The sequence below is a fragment of the Cyanistes caeruleus genome, chromosome 12 (assembly GCF_971803275.1).
Source record: "Cyanistes caeruleus chromosome 12, bCyaCae1.hap1.1, whole genome shotgun sequence".
In the NCBI taxonomy this organism is placed as follows: Eukaryota; Metazoa; Chordata; class Aves; order Passeriformes; family Paridae; genus Cyanistes; species Cyanistes caeruleus.
The window spans coordinates 21,476,215-21,491,009 of NC_141712.1; the positions used below are offsets into that span (position 1 = coordinate 21,476,215).

The 14,795-nt window shown below is 55.0% G+C and overlaps 1 protein-coding gene and 1 long non-coding RNA gene across 7 annotated transcripts in view; one reads left to right on the forward strand and one right to left on the reverse strand.

The window, feature by feature from the left end:
• ZFHX3 (zinc finger homeobox 3) overlaps positions 1-14,795 on the forward strand; it is a 487,194-nt gene that overhangs the window by 356,370 nt on the left and 116,029 nt on the right. For 2 of the 6 annotated variants that reach the window (XM_086848086.1, XM_086848085.1), the window contains one exon: positions 9,778-10,152. The exons of the other annotated variants lie outside the window; for them this stretch is intronic. The gene's annotated coding sequence lies outside the window, so the exon portion shown is untranslated. The remainder of the gene's footprint in view (positions 1-9,777; positions 10,153-14,795) is intronic. 6 annotated transcript variants of the gene reach the window in all.
• On the reverse strand, positions 4,560-7,252 carry LOC147650918 (uncharacterized). The gene is made up of 3 exons (XR_015275515.1): positions 6,711-7,252; positions 5,511-5,774; positions 4,560-4,852 (listed from the first exon to the last, which is right to left on the reverse strand). It is a non-coding gene; the product is annotated as an uncharacterized LOC147650918 (long non-coding RNA).

The following is a 14,795-nucleotide window of genomic DNA, read 5'->3' on the forward strand; positions in this document are numbered from 1 at the left end:
GCGGCGGTGATGTCAGAGCGGCCTCCGGCCGGCGCTGCCAGGTAAACAGCCGGGAACAGCCGGGAACAGCCGGGAACAGCCGGGAAAGGCGGCGGGGCGGGCCGGGCCGGACGAGCCGCCCGTAACCCCTTCGTGCCCGCGCCGCTGTCCCGGGCCCGGCGCGGGGCCGGGGCTCGCCCGTGTCACCGCGGGGCAGCTCCCGGCGGGGGCAGCTCCCGGGGGATGCGGCCCGGCCCAGGGACCCCCCCGCTGCCCAGGCTGGGACACGGAGCAGCGGCGCGGCTCGGGCAGCATCCCCGGCAGCCGAGACCCGCAGCTCAGGTACAGGCAGCTGCGCAGCGCCTAAGAATATCCTGAGTTCGCTGGTGCCTCGTTCACCAGAAATGTGCCTTCTCTGCGACGCCTTCGGAGCAGCCCAGCAGTTAAATTAGTAACTACGATAAAAGCTACCAGCGCTGTTCCGAGACAGGGTTTCTAAATCCCTGACATCCCGAGCAACGTGTGGACAGAGCCTTCAGCCCCCTCCGCCAGCACCCACCTCGGCAGAAGGGATGCACAGCTCCATGCAGGCTCTGCCTGGACTGGGACTGGATCTGGATCTTTCTCAGGCAGGACAGGGTATTTTTTTCAGACATTGTCGAGTAATTACTGTGCATCATCGGTATGTCTGTCCTGTCCAGAGTGGCAGAGAAGAATTGCAAGACAGGGAAGTGAGGAAAAGCCCCCGAGAGGCGCTGCTGATGGCCAGGTTCCTGCTTCTCCCTGCTCAGCACTCTGCTCTCCCCCAGAAAACAAAGCTGCCGTCATACGAGTGCCCATAAAACACAAGGCATCCTGAGTGCAGAGATTAGTGGTAATTTTACAAGGACTCAAATAACGTCGGTCTGCAGGGTGCAGCACTGCCTTGAAAGGGAACAGCAGGCATTTCCCCTGGAAGCAAGTTTCCTCTTTAGAGCAATTTACAGCCGAGGTGCAGTGTCACATTGTGGCACAAATACACTGTCAGCCTTTGGTTTGGAAGATGGACATTTGATACCTCTTTCTGCTGCCAAAATGCGCTGCCCAGACCCAACTCCCAGCACGGTTATTTTTTGAAGCATTATGTAATTGGATTGCATGGTCAGTAGTGCTTCCTTAACAAGCCTTTCAGCAAACCCTCTGCCTGCTGCAGCCAATCCTCAACCCTTACATACACACACACTCACGCAGGCTCAGTCTGGAGTAAGCTCGCTCTAAATACAGTCAGAAAACAGAGGAGCCCAGGCTGGGAATGGATGATGTGCTTCCCCCGCTCCGGGAGCCGTGGTGTGGCCGAGCCCTGGCTGCCGCTGCTGACAGCAGGGTCATGCTGACGTGTCCCAGCTGAGGGGTCACTGCTGCCGCCGACCCCTATCGGGGTAACAAAATCTGCTTTTTGAAGCACCGAGGGCCAACTGGACCCGCTGTCCTTGTCTGCTCTCGCCCTGCCATGACGGCCCCGAGGGGCGCTGGGGACCGGCTTTGGGAAAGCTCTCCGAAGGCACTCGGGCCCAGGGCAACAGGGCCTTTATCCCGGGTCCTGGTGGGAGCTGAAGGGCTGAGTTAGGAGCCGGGGCTCGGCACGGCTCCCCGGGGCTGGCCGGGCAGCGTTGCTCGGCCCTTGGCCGTGTTCGCTCCCCCGGCCGCCGCCAGCCCGCGGCTCATGGCTCTGCTGACTCACGGCTTCCTGTTTGTGATTGCTGACTGGTGGCAGCAATTGCAGGAGCAATAAGAGATATTAAAAAGCGTGAACTTCCACTGGGACCAGGAGATACAATTAGGGCTGTGCCAAGAAATACACTGCAGCGAGCTGCGGAGCCCTGCAGCCCCCCGTTCCCTTGCTGCAGGAAGTAGGAAAATGAACATCACTGGCCTTTTATCATCTCTGAACCCAAATAAAAATTGCATTTGACTTCTGAAGCTCACTCTGGCTCTTTTCCATGCTCCTCCTCAAAGCCTTTGATCCAGCCTTCTGTCTGGGTCTCCTCTACCTGCTGCTGCTGCTGAGATGTAGGGATCCGTGTTCTGTGCTTTCACCTGACTGATTCTCTACGAAAAGCCTGCATGAGGCTCTGTAAAGAGGCTGCTTTAGAAGGCATGCACAATGTAATATTATTTCCATTCTTTTTTTATAGGAAATATCTCTGGGGAGAAGCATGAAAGTATACAGAGAAGTGCTTTTTGATCAGTAAGGTCTAAATGCAGCATCCAAACTGCATGTCTGTTTCTTCATATTATGCTGAAATTCATCTTAAAGTGCCACTCCTGGGTGGGCATTTTCCTGTTTCTTCTTCCTTGGCTTGAACATTTGGAAGCATTGCCATCAGTTTCGTCTCCAGCCCTGGTGGGGATTGTCCCCAAAATGATTTCGCCACCCTATTGTTACTGTATATATCAGTCTGCCAGTGTGTTTTAATTCCAATTTTAGCCTGATTGTCAGAATGTACGTTCTGGTTATTCAGATGAGGACAGGAGGTGGAGGATGGTGTTCTATGAGCTGCGTGTCACTGGAGGACAGAATATATGCTGAGGCTGGTCTTTGATGGATGGAAGCTACAGTTGTTTGCAGCTAAGAAAAAAACACTTGTGTATAGGCACTAAACTGACTTTTAAATTTTTTTTAACTCTGTGACAGACATAGGGTTGAGAACTGGTACAGAGAACAGACATTAGGGGAGGAAAAAAATCCACCCCAAAACCTCAGTTATTTCAACACATACCAAAAGTGGATTGACAGTGGATGAAGAGGAGGAGGAGGCAGTAGTGAACACACAACACAGTTCAAGCTGGCAAGGAGCCCTTTCTTGAAGAATGTAAGTTTAACCTTTAGCATTCAAGTGTCTGGGCTTAAGTGTCATTATGAGCAATACTTTCCTCCAGCACAGCCTCTCCTGCTTGGAGGAGGGTTCTGTGCAACCTCATCCATTTTCCCCTTTCCCGTGTATAGAAATCTGTGTTTCTGGTTGCTTCTGCTCTGCCAAGGCCCTTCTGGTGGCAGAGCCTCTGGGCACAGTGCAGGTGGCCCTGGATGAGTCCAGGCCAGGGTCTGCCCGGCCGAGGGGGCTGTGGAGACTCTGCCACAGCTCTGGACTGATGGAGTGAGTGCTTTGGGGTTTGCCACCCCAACTGAATTTAGGTTAAAGGTTTTGTGCTTTGAACTCACAAGTGGAGCTGGCTGGGGCAGGAGCCCCCCCAGGGCACGGCCTGCAGCCAGCCTGTGCCCAGGCCTCCAGAGAACAGCACTCCAGGTGCCTCGGGTCATTGTGGCCACGGGAGGAAAAGGGATCTGCTGGCAAATCGCTTTTGGGAGAACCAAACTCAGAGGAGTGGGGAGGGATGGACCTGGTGTTGCCATTGCCTTCATCACCCCCTCCAGTGCCAACCTCACCTTTTGATAGAGACACAGAGAAAAAAATTAGAGACGGCAGTAGATGAACATCAGACCTGGCTGTGGACAGGCTGCATGAGCCCCCTCCCCCCAAATCATCTCCAGCTGTAAAACACTTCAGGGCTGACAGAAACCACACGCAGCCCAGCCATAACCCAATCTGCAAAGCTGCATTCCAATAAAAAAGCAGCATGGACCTAAAAGAAACCCTGTCCAGGATTCCCACAGCAGGATGGGTGCTGGGTAGGAGCCGTGCCCCTCGCTGCTGCCTGGGGCTGGCTGGGCACAGCCCTCCCGGGGCAGGGATGGAGGCACTGCTGCCAGGCTGGCACTGGGGACAGCTGCAGGGGATGCAGTGCTGCAGCCACAGCCCGGGCCCCCAAGTTCAACATGCGCCGCCGCAAATGTCAGATGTGCTTATGTTAAATACAGGTAACACCGTGGCGTGCGGCTGGCAGCGTGATTCCTGCAGATATCCTGTCTGATGAATTTTGCATCTTGTGTTTGTGATTTTTCTGTGCAAAGAAGTACAGGTTTTAGAGGAGCAAGAGCAGATATTTACAAAGAGATAACGATGAACTGTTTGATTAACTGCAGCAAAGATGCTATGTCAGATCCGATTTCTCACTGCTTACAATGCAGGGGTGGAGGACGTGGTTACTATATAGTAAGTGCAGCTGGTGCTTAACTTGGTGAATAATTCAATGCAGACTTTCCTGCAAATCTCCAGCTTAATTCTGGACTAAGTCAGAGGAAAAGAAGGCTGATGGACTATTTTCCAAGGAGCACTTGGCACCTGGCTGGCACAGAGATGAGAGGGTTGCATTGCTGTCACTGCTCCCAGCCCCAGCGGGGGCTGAGCACAGAAGTGCCAGCCCTGGGCCGGGGTCCCTGCGCAGCCGCTGCGCTGACAGACCCAGACCAGCCCCCAGACAAGCCAAGGTGTCTTGGTCTCTCTGCTGACACACTCTGAGTTCTGTGGAAACCACCCTGTAGTCCAGAATTCTTCTCAATGCTGAAAACCTGTTTTTTCCCCTAATTCTGGGGGAACTGTAATTTTATTTTGTAATTTATTTCCGGTTTTTTTTCCCTTTAAGATGGTTCCCATACATTTATTGTGGGATTTTTCATTTAAAATAGTTTTCTAGGGAAATTACTGTGACAGTGATTTAATTGTTTAATTAAAATCTGACATTGATGACAACATAAATACAATAGGCATGAGGTGATACAGGCATTAAATAAGTGCAATTGTGGAATACATCCACAGAGTACTCTGAGCACACGGAGCCGCTCACAAAGAAATGATGTTCAATATTTATCAGGTTAGTGACTCCTAATTAAATGCCAAGACTTTTTTCTTCATTTCTCTCAAAAAGCCAAGAAACATATAGATGTATTCCAAGTGTTTATTTCCATGGCAAACACATCCACTTGTGTTACAGCCTGCAAAACAAGCAAATGCACGTTACAAACCTGCTGTCTGACTGAGGGGTGTTTACTCAGCCCGACTGCAGCAGTCTTGCCAGGTTTGGGGACAGCTGGAATAGCCCACAGAGGTCCTGTCACTCCCACTGCCTAGAGCACGATGCCTTTTAATAATCAAGTAAAACCCCAGAAGCACATTGGAGACAAAAGAATAAATGTTGCTTTGAACATGCCTCGTAGTGCAAACCTCCCCAAATCCTAAAGCATTTCTTCTGGAGCAATAGTCTGTCCCCTCCAGCATCCCCATGTCTCAGGAATAAGGGCAGCAGCCCCCCCAGTAAGTGAGGCAAACGTGACTCCAGAAGAAATCCCTGCGATCTGGCTGAAATTGCTCAGCAGTGTGGCTCTCCAGCCGTGCTGCATTTTTGCATCCCAACAATGACTGTGCTGCTGCTGGAATATCCCCTTCCATGCTTCTTGCTGGGTGTCTCTAAATGGTATCAGCTCACTTCTGCGGCTCAGCAAGCCCTGCACAATCCATCGCTGCCGACTGCCTGCCCTTTCCCCTTCCAAACCCAGAACAAACACATCTGCTCCAGCTCGATTCCCCTCAACCTTCCCCCCTTTCCTGCTAAACTCCACACAAACAAACTTTCCAAAGGAAAAGCTAGCTTACCTGGCCAATGCTTGGGCATAGAGTCATACAAACTGATCAAGGCAGACATCCTAACTCCAGCGCAGGGATTTGATTGCAAATTTCCATTGCAAAGGAGCAGAGGGAACTGGAAATCTGACAAATGCCTTCAAATTGACCTGTGTTTCCACAATGCACGCAGTGTTTAAAATGAATGGCAGACTTTATCATTTGGAGCTCCTTCAAGGACTCTGGCCTTCCAAGCTTTGTTCTGATTCTTCAGACACATTTCCAAGAAGCACACAGCTATGGAAGTGGATGATATTATGGAGACTTTTTCTAAGCGGGATCTCCCCACTCCCAACAATAATTTTTAAAGCCTAAATTTTAAAAGATAGCCTGGAACTTTTTTTTACCTCTCTCCATACATCAGGCCCTTGTGCCCCACCAGCCTCCAGCACCGTGAGCCTTGGCCCAGTCCCCATGCTGGGCGGCGAGCGGTGGGATGTGCCTGTGGATCCCTGAAAATTCAGCCGAGTCCAGTGCTGTCACCACAGCCCCATGCAAATCCAGCCCACCCCTGCCTCCTGAGCCCCTGGCAGCCAGGTCATGTCTCCAGGGGAGGACCTGATCTCCCTGCAGGACCCAGGGAACCGGAGCTGCTCACCCCCATTGTACGTGTAAAAGATAACCATTCTTGCTGAGAGTCCTGTCCACAAAGCCATATTCACTGCCTTGGAAAAACATTTTGCTTCAAAGTTGTTCCTCTTCATTTGTATACATTTCTACAAATAATAACTTCCCTTTAAAGCGCCACTATTTCGTCTGTTCAAAATAACATAGAAATGAAACGATACAAATCTTTGCACAAATACATCAGATATGCCATGAGACAAAAAAAATGGGTTAATCTAATAATTCAGCTGTGTCTTTAGCAAGTTTCCTATGGGAAAAATCAGTCTTATTTTCCCTGCAGATCTGATACTGAGAGCTTCTTTCTGCTAAGCACATTAAAAGCTATTTGAACCCAAAATCCCATGTATGCGTATGCAGAGATACACATATAGAAACCAGAGGCACCCACACAATTGCAGATGAGGCTGTATCAAAATTTCTAATTAAAGTAAGGGAAGCCCCTTTTTATATTTTAGCAACCAGATCGTCTTTTTGCATAGAACAAAGAAATCTTACGGGAAGTAAATTTTTTAGAGGAGACACACGTGCACATACATGTAATCATACCTAACGATTTCTGTACGAATTATCCCTTAATTCCTTGGCTGCGTTTCGGTGTTTGCGTAGTGCTTTATCCGCTGGTCCTGCAGCCGTCACTTGTTCCTTCCCTTCTCTTCGCACACAGCCTCCCCTCATCACCTCTTTTTGCAACCTGGCAAACTGGGACCTGTCTCGTTCCCCAGCCTGCAGACGTCTGCGTCCAGGGTGAGGGGCAAACCTCTGCCCTCTGCTCATCTGCTGTTTCCCTTCCCAGCCTGAGCTCCTGCCTTGCCAGGAGGGGAGGGAAAGATGTCCTAGGACTTGACCCCAGGGCAGAGCCTGCTCGGGCTGGAGCAGCTCCCAGGAGGGTGGGGGGCCGCAGGGCGCACGCCCCTCTCCCCGCTTAACCCCTCCGCTGCTCCGGCCCGGGGCACTCGGGCTCGTCCCGGAGCGTGGCGGACGAGAAAGACGGAGCAGCGCGGGGCTCCGCGCAGCACGGCCAGAGGAGCAGCGGGATCTCCGAGCAGGGGATGTTTGGTTTGTGTTAACTACCCAGACAGATGCACTTCGGCATGTTTGCCTTTATGGGATCCATATGTTGTCATGGGAAATTAGAGGACAGCGGCACACAGCTCGAATTCGCGATGCAAGCGCAGAGACAACATCCATGGCTCCAGCCCGCGCACGTCCCCGTGGAGGTGCCTATTTCTGGAGCATCCACGGTCACTCCTTTGCTCCCCAACTTCCCCACACGTTTCCTTTTGCTTTGCTCTGCAAAAAGTGCGGCCACAGGCAGCACCCGCAGCCTGGGCCACCAGATCCACAGCCTCAGGGGGAAAAGAGGCACTTTTCTAAGTTAGCCCAAGTGCTAAGGACAAGGGTTACTTTATTCTCGCCTCAACTTCTTCCTCAGCCCACGTTTGGTTCACGTTCAGCAAGAACAACAGCTACAAATTACATGCACCTTCCCAGGCAGCGCACCAAGCAGCCCCGAAAAATTTTCATTCCCACAGGGCTCCATGGTTTGGGGCTTGGCTGGTTTTTGTTTTCTGGATTTTTTTTCTTTTTTTTTTTTTGGTTAGGGTTCAGGGGTTTTGTTTTTTTTTTTTGTTTTTTGTGGGTTTTTTTTGGGGGGTGTTTTTTTCTTTTGAAAGATGAGTACATTAACAATTATTCTTCCATAGAACCAGACAGACACGTACCAAGCAGGGACTGACAGATTTTTAAGGGCAGCTTTTAAACGCAAACTGGTCCCCCTCTGGAGTCAACCCTACCAGCAGGACTCACATACAGCACGCCTGGGTCACTGGGCACACCAGGGCTGCAGGTACAACACCCACTGAACCGTGGCACCTACCGAAGCCTGAGTCTTAAAACCTGCGACTTTCTCCCAAACGCAAGACACTTCCAGCAATGCATCCACAGCACAGGCAAATTCCTGATCAGCCGTCCTTCCTTCACCCCCATCCCACTTAAAGGGACTTATCAAAATCCCAAATGTCAACCCCCAGGTTAAGAAATAGGGAAAGCTCAAGACATTTCATTAAAATAGGTACTAACAAACATGCAGTTTATTACCTTGCAGTATAAAATACATCTACATTAAGGTTCTCCCAAATGGAAAAACTGACCGCAACTGCATTCCTTGTTCAGAGCTATGAAACAAACCAGGAAGATAATTATTTGAGTAATTATGAAAATAAAAATTAAAAAAAAAAATAAAAAAGGAAAAAAAGGTGGAAAAAAAAGGCAAAAAAAAAATAGCTTCTTGAGATTTTCAAGACATTATGCAATTTAGATGCATTTCTGCTAATAATAAAAACAGCCTCTTATAGAAAGATGAAAAAAAAAACATATTCCTGAAGCCTGGATAGAGGTTCTTTAATGGTTCACCTCCTCCTAAAATTTAAATCCCACATTCCCAGCGATCATCTACATTTCTCACTAGGGATGGAATAGGGAGGGACAAGCTCCTGGAAATAAAAATTTTAAATAATAATCGGACATGGACCCGAGCAGAAAGTGAAAAACGTTACCGTTAGGCTAGAGAAATATTTATTTAATCAAAGCAGAGGTTCTGGTGGGACTGGAGGAATGTTGCATCCTCTCCTAAAAAAGAAAAAAAAAAAAGAAAAAAAAAGAAAAAAAAAAGAAAAAAGAAAAAAAAAAAAAGAAAAAAGGGGGGAAAAAGAGGAGGGGGTGGGGGGAAGAGAAAGCAAGAAAGAAAAAAGGCAGAGGCACAGCCGCCTCCTGGAGTTCTCCATTGTCCGGGGCTATAGAGAGCCCCAGAATGGCATTAAACTCACAAAAGGCACATTGTGCGGGGGACAAAAAAAGCCCCTTCTTCTACAATAACTTTTAGCTTCTTATTTTTAGAAAATGACAAAGCTGTTGCCAGCGATGGCTGGTGAAACCTGTAGCCCGGCTCCCAGCGCGGCTGGCCGCGGCCGCATTGATCCGCCGGCCCGCTCGGAGCGGCGGCCGCCAAGTTTGAACGGGGCCGGGCCGCGCCGCGGGGATGCCGCGGGGATGCCGCGGGCGAAGGCGGCGGGGCCGGCGCGCAAAGTTGCGCTCGCTGCCGGACGCAACTTTCCCGGCGGCTCCCGGGGAAACTTCGGCGGCGGCGGCGGCGGCGGGGCTCGGCCCGCCCCGGCTGTGCCCCGCCCGGGGCGCGGGGGCAGGTGGCCCCGCGGAGGCGCCGCCAGCGCGGAGCGGTGCGGAGCCGCCGGCCGGCCCCGCGGCCCCTGCCCGGGCCGGCAGGGCGCTGCGCGGGGCAGGGCGCTGCGCGGGGCAGCGCGGCGGGGCGCGGAGCGGGGCCGGGCCGGGCCCCCCCGCCGCGGGCTGGGGGCCGGCCGCTTGCCCCAAGTTTCGGTGCGGCGCCGCCGCCGCCGCGCTCCCCCCGCCCGCTCCTGCGCGCTCGCTCCCTCCCCCGCCGCCTGGGCTGAATCTTATTGATCCAGAAGGTGGCTAATTAGCCCTTCCCGTCGTGCCTGGGTAATGAGGCACATGCGCACTGCACTAATCAGCCATTTTTTGCAGGAAACTAATTAGCAGAATAAAGATCCAAAGAGTTTTTTTTCTTCCCAATCATCAGATCTGAGTCCGGGCGCTTCCTGCTCCGGCGACCGCCAGCCCCGCCGCCCGCTCCGCGCCCGCCGCCCGCTCCGCTCCGCGCCCGCCGCTCCGCCCCGACCCGCCGCCGCCGCTGCTGCTGCCGCCGCCCGCGGCCCCCTCTCTCCGGGGGGCTGCAAACTCCCCGACAACGATGCTGCTGCTGGGCAGCGGCGGCGGCGGCGGCGGCTCCCGCTCGGCTCCGGCTGCTGCCCCCGGCTCCCGCTGCTGCTGCCCCGGGCCCCTCCGCGGAGCCCCGCGCTCCTGCCGCCGCAGCCGCCGCAGCCTGCATGGGATCTGTAGCCCCCGCGCCGCCGCCCGGGATTAAAAGCGCCGCCGCCGCCGGAGCAGCGACCGCGTAAGTGGCAACTTTTCTGCCCTGTCCCCCGCTCGGGCTCCTCCTGCTCGGGGCGCCCGGGCTGCTTTGCATGGGGCTGGTCCGGCCCCCCCTCCCGTCCGCTCCCACCCACCGCCCCGGATCCCCCAGCAAACTTTGTGCCGCTCGCCGTCCCGGAGCCCCGCCGCCGCCGCCGGGGACGCGCAGGTGCCGGCGCCGCGGGGGCCGCTCCGCGCCCGCGGACCCCCCCGCCCCGCCCGCCGGCCATGGCCGCGGGGCGCGCAGCGAGCGCGGCGCCCGCCCGGCGCTTTGTGCGCGGCGGGGCCCGGCCTCGCGCGGAGCCCGCGCCCCCCGGGACCCCGCCGGGCCGCGGCCGCTCCGCGCCGGGGACGCGCTGCAAAACAAAGGGGCGAAGAAAGTGCCGAAAACTGCCCCGGCGGCGGCGGGCCCGGCCCCGCGGAGCCCCGCAGCCCGCGGCCCGCACGGCCTGGCCGCGCACAGGAACGGCGGTTCTTGTTCCCCGCGGGCGGCTCGCTGCGGGAGCGCGGCGGGGGCGGGCGGCACCGCAGGCCGAGCCCGCTCGGGGCCGGGGTTAATGACTCGGGGCTGCATCGCCCGGCGCTTATCGCACCGGGTGAAACGCGGCTCCGTGCCGGTCCCCGCCGGGACCCGCCGCGCTGGGGCTCCCGCTGCCGCACGCACCCCGAGGGGAGCGTGTGTGTGTGAGTGTGCCCTGGCTGTGCACGGCGCGCGTGGCTGCCACGCACACGCGGGATTCGGACTGTGAATTATTTATCATTTGGGTTGCGTTTGTGTCTTTGTCTTTTTTTTTTTTCTTTTTTTTTTTTTTTCTTTTTTTTTTTTTTTTTTAATTATACAGTCTTCCACCCCCCCCCCCACCCCCCCCCCATCATTATTTTAAAACAAACAAACAAAAATTGTTTCCGAGCAAGGTCTGTTTCTTTCTCCTGCTGTGCTTGGGGCTGCTCTCGGTATGTCCTGGACTCTAACGCAACCGTGTCCCCTCTGTGCCGGCTGTCTGTCTTTCTCCTCTTCTTGCTCCTGTTTAATATGGAGCAATTTTCTGGAGACTCGGTGACTCCCTCCTTAGGGTCACATTGAGTTCGAATACGACTGAAGGTGCAGGAATCCTGCAACGGAGGAAATAAGAGAATAGAGAAAATGGGGTCAAGTTGGCTGCTTAGAGGCCAAAACTCCCATAGCTGCCTTTAAAAATATATGTATAATATTTGGCTTTCCTCGCTGTATTACGGATTGCAGCTTCCCCTTTCAGGTATTTTCCTTACAGCTTAAAGCCCTCGCTTCCTTTTGCCTCCCCCCACACCCTCCCCCTGTTAGGGGAGAAAGGGGGGGAGGAGGGAAAATAAAAGGAAAAGAAATGGGGGGGGGAGAGAGGGGAAAAAATAAAACCCATTGAGTTTAGGCAAATAAGGTTTGGTCTCCGTATCCTATTACAAAGCACTTTGAATATGCAAGACATCACACAGGACCAGTTATTCCAGTTACGACAAACTTAAAAAGAGAAAAAAGCGAGGCATGTTTAGATTGTAATTTGTTAGAGCAAGATCCGTATTTAAAATTCCATCTTTTAAACATTTTCTTTTTTCTAGCCTTGCTTTATATCCAGCCTTTTCTGATGTCTGGGTTGGGTTTTTGTTTTTGGGGTTTGGTTTTTTTTGGGTTTTTTGCATTATTATTATTAAAATCTTTCCATCGAGTTTAGGAAGACCGCTGCGAGCAACACATTTTCTGTATTTTTGTTCCTGTATCTCGGAGGAGAGTTGGCAGGGATTCTGTGGTTTGCAGTTACACAATATGTTATCATGTTTTTAATCACTAAATCATTGCAGTGGTTATAGATTTACAGTCTTAGGGTATTACTGAGCGGCGCAGCGCAGCCCGTGTGTGCGGGGACATACGAGAGCATGCCGTTAACATGCTCGTGAACTTTGCTTTTAAATCATTTCCCGGCCGAGCCGCGGCAGAGTGCGGAGCCAGCGTTTTGGCATCACCCCTGCACGCAGTTGAGGAAAGTTTGTGCGAGCCTCCCGGCAGGGCAGGAGCTCCGATGGGCGTCGTGCGCGCCCCGTCCTGCGGCGCTGGCGGTAAGCGGCGGGGCAGGGCTGCGAGGGGTGGCCGGGGGCATCGGGGGCATCGGGCCGCCCCACCGGCCGCCCTCCACCCCCGTTTCCCCCTTTATTATGTAACAGAGCCCTCGGCAGCATTAAAAATTCAGCATTACAAGCTGATTGTAATGCTCCCTCGTTAGGGAGCACTGTCTGGTCCGGCACGGAGCGTGGCTTTTCGGCTGCCGCAGCAGCAGGCGGGAGGGGGGCGAGCGGGGTGTCCCAGGCCCCGACAGCCGCATCACGCTGGGCTCCCCAGCACCGAGAAGCGCTGGCCCTGCGGCCAGGCCCGGGGCTCGCCAGGCTTCTGCTCTGCCGCTGGTCCAGGGCTTTCTCCTGCGCGGCTGCCTGAGCTGCCCGGTCCCGCTCCGCAGGCTGCCTTCGGCTGGAACAAAAGCAAAGGAAAGGCACGTTAGAGGGGAGCAAAACTCTGCATCTGGCCCCAGAAGTTGCTTTGCTGTATTTGTATTTTTTTTCCTCCTCCTCTTTTCTTTTTCACGCGGTCATTTTGGGAGCAGAGGGCAGCAGGAAGTTGGCTCCAGCCGCTCTCCTGCCGGCCGCAGCAGCCCTGGTCCTGTGCTGCAGAGCCTCCGTCCCTCCCTGCCTCCCTGCCTGCCTCCCTGCCTGCCTCCCTGCCGCTGCCTTTTGTTCCCTCAGGACCGAGCCAAGGTGCTGCTCAGCGGGCCAAGGCGGTGCGGGCAGCCCCGTGAGCGTGGCACCGTCGCCTGGCCTTGTCGTGGCCGCTGTCACACCCCGGGGCCCAGCGCTGGCTGCTGTGACAAAAGCAGAGGCGTGTGTCCCTCTTTCATCTCTCTGTGTTGACCCCCGCCCTGACTGCTGTCGCTGTCGTGCCAGAGGCCAGGAGCGGCAGATTTGCTTTGGGCCTGGCCAGTGGTTGGAACGGCTTCAGCAGGAATCGCTGAATCCCGAACTGATGGACGCGCGGCTGGCTGTGTCAGCCTCCCTGTTAACACCTCCTTCCGCCTTCCAAAACAACGCTAATGGCAGTAGTAATAATAAAAAAAATGTTACATGGAGAAGCAGAAAAAGGACTAGTGGGCTTTTACATCAACTTTATTCACCCGCCGTGTTTTGTTCTGCGGGGGCTCGATGCCTCGTGAGAGCGTTTCCCTGCTTTCTGCGGTGGGAGAGTTTTCGGCAAGCATCTTCTGTGGGTGCTGGCGGCGCACGCCGGGCCTGCCGCGGCTGGAGGTGCGTTTGCGCTGCGGAGATCCATTCTGGAGGGACAGGCTCGGGAGAGGCTGAGCATTGCACAGCTCCTGCATCCCCTCATCGGAGCGCGGCCGAGCTTTGGCCTTTGTGTGGCTTTGGGGGCCGTGTACCAGTGGGTGCGTCCGGCTGGCAGGAGAAGCGGGCTGTGAACAAAGCCGGGTCACGACAGGTGCCTCTGGCCCGGCGCGTGCCGGACCCCTGTGCCGCTCGCAGGCTCCTGCAGCTGATGGCTCCGGGGGCTTCGGCCTGGGAAGGGCCCCCGGGGCCACAGCGGGTGCCTGTGGGGGCTGTCCCCGCTGCGCTGCTCCTGTTCCCTAAGGGTGGGTCATCCCCCACACCGTTTGGCAGCCCTGGGGGAGCCTGTCCATCCCTGGGGAGATGCAGGGGGAGACTAGAGAGAGGAGCTGCTCTCTGGGGAGCAGGCCTGCCCTTCTCTACTCCCTCCTCGACAGCCAAAATTCAGGCTGGGTGTCCAGCGCATGGCGGCAGCGATGGGGCTGGCGAGGGCTGTCGTGGCAGGAGAGTGGGAATCAAAACATCTGTGCGCAGGCCTGGGCGCCGCAGCCTCTAATGGTTTTGACGGAGCTGTTGTGGTCTGTTGTCTGGAAAATCTGCATTCTGCGCCGTGCCCGAGGGGGCCGCGGCACCGCAGACCGTGGCGGTACCTAAATATAACCAACCGCCTCGTGCCGAGGGGTGAGGCGAGGGCAGCGGGAGCAGGCCGCCCGCTCGCCTTCTGCTTTGTCTCTGATCTGCGATTCAGGCATTTTTGTTTGCTCCTGAGCTTGGGTTTGTGTGTAGGCAGGGATTGGAGAAATAGATAAATTCCAGCTAGTTTAAAAAAAAACCCCAAAGAATAAAACAGGGTGGATGAGTCGGGCTTCCCTCGCTGCCGGCAGCAGCCCTGCTGCTGGGCTGGGGATCCCAGCAGCCCTGGCCACCCCTGTGTTCCCCGTTCCCCTCACAGACACTATGGGTCTTGCTGAGGTCTCGCTGTGCCAGCAAGAAGCCAGAGCTTCCAGCGCTTCCCTGTTGGCTGTGCCGGACAGACGTGTCCATCTGTCGGTGCGGGAGGTGGGTGCTGGTCGCCACAGCAACGCTGGCTGTGCGCGGGGCTGCGAGTGCCAGGTGTGTATTGTGTGTGTGGCAGAGGTGGCTGCCGGTGCACTCCCAGTTCGTCCCCACATGGAATTATTTTTTGGTTGGGGATGTTCAGCACAGGCCACAGCTGGTGGTGGCTGCCACCATGTTCCAGGCACTGCTGAGGTGGAAGGACAGTGGGGT